The sequence below is a fragment of the Dermacentor albipictus genome, chromosome 1, assembly GCF_038994185.2.
Source record: "Dermacentor albipictus isolate Rhodes 1998 colony chromosome 1, USDA_Dalb.pri_finalv2, whole genome shotgun sequence".
NCBI lineage: Eukaryota > Metazoa > Arthropoda > Arachnida > Ixodida > Ixodidae > Dermacentor > Dermacentor albipictus.
In genome coordinates, this window is record NC_091821.1 from 500,848,472 (window position 1) to 500,853,760 (window position 5,289).

The 5,289-nt window shown below is 47.5% G+C and overlaps 1 long non-coding RNA gene across 1 annotated transcript; it reads left to right on the plus strand.

The window, feature by feature from the left end:
• The first annotated feature begins 300 nt into the window (after window positions 1-300).
• Window positions 301-4,511, plus strand: LOC135909383 (uncharacterized). The gene is made up of 2 exons (XR_010566705.1): window positions 301-2,473; window positions 4,243-4,511. It is a non-coding gene; the product is annotated as an uncharacterized lncRNA (long non-coding RNA).
• The last annotated feature ends 778 nt before the right edge of the window (window positions 4,512-5,289 follow it).

The window sequence follows — 5,289 nt, forward strand, 5'->3', positions numbered from 1 at the left end:
GCACAATCAAATGCTTTATGTGTGACAGGATAGGGTATCGGGCTGTGAATTGTCCCTTGGGTCGCACTCGCAGTTCGACTTTGAAGTGCGAGGGGTGCGGACGGCATGGACATGCAATACGAACCTGCCGAGCTAAGTCAGAAAATAAGAATGCCTGCACTGTTACGAGCGAAAGTTCTATTGATGTTGACAGTTCGCAAATGTAACAGAAGGAGCTATCGACAAGGCAAGCGCTATCACGACGGCTCCGAGGTCGGAAGACCCGGAAACCTCGATGCTAGTAGTAGTGGGAATGCAGCAGTGACGAAAAGTGTCTGTACTCAGAGACATTGGGTCTAAGATTGTTCTGGTGCGGCAATCCATGGTGCCGGAACGAGAAATCACCGGTACAGAAACGCCAGTTTGATTGGCGGATGGTACGATACGGCGAATGCCTGTGGCTCGTGTATTGCTTTCAACGCCTTATTACTGCGGTTGGATTGAAGCCCGGTGTGTCAAAGAACCGCTTTATGGTGTCATTCTTGGGAATGTGCCAGGAGTCACAAGAGTGGATGATCCAGATCTCCTCTAGAGTTTTCGCATTATACAAATTACAAGTAGGACGGAGCATGAATCCACCGAAGCCGGTGGCAGAGACAACGAAAAAAGTTCGGATCCGTATACCGGAGAAGCTACCATATTGTCAGTGCAGAAAAGCACAAGGAATCAGGATAGGCAAGAAGTCCATATAAAGAATACTTCAGGCACCGCCATGAATATAACCGCGACGGAAATGAAAAAAAGGCAAGAAGTGGACAGTACTCTGCGACATTATTTTGAAATTTTAGGGAAATGGGTTCAGAGTAAGAAGAGCCGGGTCATACATAAGGTTTCGAAGGTTGAAGAATTAGTGTACCGAATAGTCAGAACCCACGATGGAAGAGAAACACGAAAGTTAGCAGTGCCATTGAGTTTACGAAGGGCAGTCCTCGAGCTGGCGCACGAAACTATTATCGCTGGCCATCGAGGTGTAATCAGAAGAATTATTTTGGCCGTGCATGCAAAGTGACTATAAATGGTTTGTGGAATCTTGCGACATATGTCAGCGAACCACACCAAAAGGTTTGCTATCAGAGGTACCTCTAGGGACTACGCCTATTATTGAGCAACCGTTTCAAAAGGACACAGGAGTGGTCATCACAGAGTTGGTTGGTGAAAGTACATAGCAAGCAGACATCCCAACAACAGAAATGATCCCTCAGAAGGTGAAGGTGACAAGCTTGATGTCTGAACTGAGCGTATGTGAGAAAAGATCGGCTAAAGAATTGAAGAGCAATGTACGTGTCATTGCTCTGTCCGACATCTTTGCCAAGCCCTCGGCATGCAGGTGTGGGTCACGCGCCAACTCCTGGTGTCATCCAAATCATTCTTCCCGAGGTCATGTCTCGATGAGGCGCCGGTGTCGAGAGCCTGGACCAGTGCACGGCTTCCTGTCAGGCTGTATCCATGCCAGACAAGAACAGGTAGGCAAGAGTTCGCGGACCCACGTGAGTGAACGTGCCACGAAGGACATCACTTTGCTGAATATGCTCGTTTTAATAACACTGAAGAAGTATACAATCGTACTTGGGAATAGCTTGCTGCGCATGCATATAGTGTTTAGAGCTTCTGAGGAGTCTTCCCCAAACACTCGCAGAATACGATGCCTTGTGAATCTTGCTGTCGTTGACATTGACTTAGTCTTAAGGCCAGCGAAAACTTACTTTATGTGCGCGTGGATGCAGTGAAGTGTGGTGGAGTGCAGTGAGGTGTGAATGAAGAAACGGCGAAGTGAACTTATATGTGGTGTGGTGAAGTGAAGTGTCCGTGTAAACCCAAGAGATGACGAAGAGTGAGTGGAGTTGTTGTAGAGCGAAAACTCAGAAAATAGAGGGGAGGGGGCATAATCAGGAGTGACAAGCGCAAACAAAGTAAGAAGATGAGGAAGAGGGAGTGAATTAGCGAGCGCGTGGAGCCGCCATCTTGGAGAAGGAGCGCGCGCATAAAGGACGTGGTGGCCAGGGCGCAGCGCTCCAGGAGAAGACGGGCGGAGATCGCAACTCTGGGTCCTGCCCCAATACCTAGGTGATGCAGCGACGGCCCCGCCCGAGTACCAGGCTCGGCGAGCAGAGGACCGACGCCTCCGGAACTGCCGCTGGCACGGACCTACCTGCCAGGACACGTCAGCGCTTACGCCGCTGAACGTAGACGCGTGGAGGCTGGCTGCAGCCATTCACCGTACCGTCTAGAGAACTAAGCTCGGCCGGCGCGCACCAGGAGCACCAGCTGGCACGAGTCCTGCCCTGCCGGAGTGCGACAGCTCCTCATCGACTGTGCCTCCGTCCCGTCAGCGTGGACATTGGTGACGCCGGACACCAGCGACCACTGAAGACGACCAGAGTGCAACGACGGACCACAGACCGGAGGACGCCGATATCCGCCCCGAACAGAGCCGGTACTGTAAGCGCCCCTACGATGGCGTAGAAACGATAGCCACACAGACGTTGGTTAACGCGGTAGTCCGAGCGTAAAGCATAGCAAGGGAGGACGCAGTCCGTGTGCAATAAGTGGTGAACGTTACCGTGTGTTCCTGTTGTTAAAAGTCAATATCAAATGAATGTTGTGTGTACTGCACCTTGCGTTCATGTGTTTCTTCTGCCTGCTCAAGAAAGCGCACCAGACGTTAACGTATGCTCGACAGAATGCTTGTTACACGAACTGGTTACGCTGGAGAGGTTTCCGGTGACAAGATTTTCGTTACCGCATTACCACCTTCGAATGGTCGTGAACACGGCAGAAGTAAAAAAAAATCAATTACGTAGCAGTAATTGTTTGCGTTTTGAATTAAAATACGGTGGAGTTACCCATGTGAGGACATAGGCTCGCTTCACTTTTAAACCTTTGTCTACAGGGGCCATAATTTTTAGTTGATTCTGCGTACTCTAAACTTTGGCTTCGCTTTTAAATGTCATTTAATTTTAACCACGCAGTTTTAGCCCATATTTCAGATGCGACATATGGCGATATGATGCTATATGGGGAGAACTGGCGGAGCTGATATGGGAGCAGATGTATAATGGCTACGGCCTTTGCTCGGACCACTTCAGAGGTAGGTACTACGCTGACCCTGTTGTGGTCGGCTGTACGCGTGCCCACTGTTGCAGTGGAAGACCGGTCCCTGATCGATTAAGGTAACGAAAACAAGTTATTAGTGGTTGCCAATCTGCGTTTCTGTAGTTCTATATTCTCGTATGAAAACCACTTGACAGGGGACAGTCAAAGTGCCATGAGCACGGCGAGCGATGTCTTTGACTCGTCGTATGCTACGGCGCCGGGTGCCCTGAGACATTACGCAGCGAAATCTGCTCCACGTGCGCCAAGAAACCGCGTACTTGTCAGATTCTCGTTATCACTTGTTCGTCTACGTTGCGCGATGTTCCCGATTATAGGCTAAACTAAATAGCCGAACAGTTTTCGCTGACAATGAGCAAATTCGCGTTCGTAAATGTCACGCCGCGCTTGGCGCTAAAGCATACGATGCTGCGAAGACAGTTCGTGCCGCGCGCTTCTGTGTTCTCCCCAAGCTTGGTTTGCCGCTTTATAGAAAATGACAATGCTAAGTTGCCCAGCAGGCTTTAACTTAATGTAAGCTTGTTTTGCTCGTATGGATTCCTTTTCAGAAAAATGAAGCCAAAGTAAATAAAACGCTCAATTGCCTAATCCTTAACGACATGCATAAAAAGCTTTCATCGATCAAGAAAACTGGCTCTAAAAGCGGATGCCCAGCATTCTTAGCCAGTTATTGAGAAACCAGCTATGCTTAACATGTTACACGTATAGCAGCACTAAAACTTGGAACTTTGCCTATTAATTTTGCGGGGCGAGTTCCAACTTGGAATTTTGCAACCAAATATAATCAAAACGAACCTGCGCGGATTGAAAGGACTGTTTTACGAAAACAGTTTCGTTTCTTGTCACATGCACTAGAAATTTTATAATGATCCGGCTTTTCATATCGTGTTCCAATAAACGTGAAGCGATATCATATGGCAGGAATGTGTTGCCGGTAGAATTATATTTACAGGGGAACATGACACTCAAGCACAGACAGGGCGCTTCGATTGTTCTGTATGCCTGTGCGTAGTATTCCTTGACACAACGTGCAACGTAGGCGAAAACATGCCAATTAGCCTGACAAGATGTTTGGATGATGTGTCTTTACAGGTTCCTACGCTGCCGCAGCGAGACCAAAAGCGGAAAATATACTCGCCAGAGACCGCAGGCATCATCGACCGACTGATAGAGGATACACAAAGATATCGTAATTCCGCGAAGTTAAAGAGCTGTCGAAAAAATTCCACGAGGGAAGCACTAGAGAAGTTCATGTATCATGTGAGCGCAGACTTCTATCAACTGTTGCAGTACCAGGTGACGCTCCGTTATCGCAAGAGGAAGAGAAAGACATGAATAAATGTTTTCCAGAGCGCGGTTGATCGCGCAGTTGTGCTGTGTGTCCACTGTACTGAAAGATAAGCTAAACAGCAGTGTACTATACAAAGTATTTTGTTCTAATAAGTGTCCCATAGCCCTGCTGCAGCAATTCTGTTATGCGTGGCTTATGCTGCACAGAAATGACATCTGGATCTCAAAGGAATGTGGGAGGAAACCCACTGCAAGAAGAAAGCTCCAAAAGCTTGAAAATTTAGAAATGTTTCCTTACTGATATTTTATTCTTTTTGTAATTCCATAGCTCTGAGGCAGGTCTCTTGATTAGCCTATCTTTACAAAATATTTTGGCACATTGCAGTATTTGCATAAACATCGTGCAACGTATTCTTTCTACAGACACTCATTGCTCCCCCACTTGTACCCTCTCGTCAAAGATGGAGATAAAGACATAGCTGCCATATATGGAACTTGTGGTGCTACAGTCTTCTTGAGCTTAATTCAGTAAGGTTGTGCAAGCACTGATGTTACTCAGCACACTTCAGTGGTTTCATTAAAATAGCAGAAGTGGGAGGGCGGGAGGAAGCTCCTTCCGGCAAAGTTACGAGTAATCTTGATAAGCAAAGAAAGCATGCTGTGCCAGAAACGAGTGTTCTAGAAACGTTGAAATTCTTTCGCCTCCTTATTTTGTCGACACCGAAATTCTCACTACGGTGACCTCCAGACAATGATGAAACTCGTAACATAGCTCTACCACCTGTTCAATGCTTCAAACAAGTCGCACGAAAGTGAGCCTATAGGCTCTGTTAATGAAAGAAAATGCGT